The sequence below is a fragment of the Sinocyclocheilus anshuiensis genome, unplaced genomic scaffold (genome assembly GCF_001515605.1).
Source record: "Sinocyclocheilus anshuiensis isolate Anshui unplaced genomic scaffold, SAMN03320099.WGS_v1.1 scaffold1371, whole genome shotgun sequence".
In the NCBI taxonomy this organism is placed as follows: Eukaryota; Metazoa; Chordata; class Actinopteri; order Cypriniformes; family Cyprinidae; genus Sinocyclocheilus; species Sinocyclocheilus anshuiensis.
The window spans coordinates 1,703,967-1,704,262 of record NW_015539833.1 but is presented as its reverse complement, the minus strand read 5'-3'; the positions used below and the strand labels follow the sequence as shown (position 1 = coordinate 1,704,262).

The following is a 296-nucleotide window of genomic DNA, read 5'->3' as shown; positions in this document are numbered from 1 at the left end:
CTGGCGGCTCTCCGTTTTTATGCTGTGGGGAGTTTTCTGGAGGTGGTTGGGGATGGATATGGGCTGAGTAAGACATTGGTATGGCGGTGTGTTCACTACACCCTGCTCCGTCATCACCACCGCCATGGACAGTACCTGCTAACGTTGCACGTAAGAAGGTTTACCTTAAGCAACATCCTAAGGTAGAGTTCGGGGAACATGCCTAGAACAGGTATACCTTTAGTTCCCTTTCAGTTGGTCACTCTCGACGTCACGTCGGATGACCGACGAAATTGGGTTCTCGCTTAGAGAGACCA

General features: G+C 51.0%; 1 protein-coding gene across 1 annotated transcript in view; it reads left to right on the top strand.

Annotated features, from left to right (window-relative positions):
* Window positions 1–296, top strand: part of LOC107684317 (VPS10 domain-containing receptor SorCS3-like) — a 213,526-nt gene that overhangs the window by 180,222 nt on the left and 33,008 nt on the right. The window lies entirely within an intron of this gene.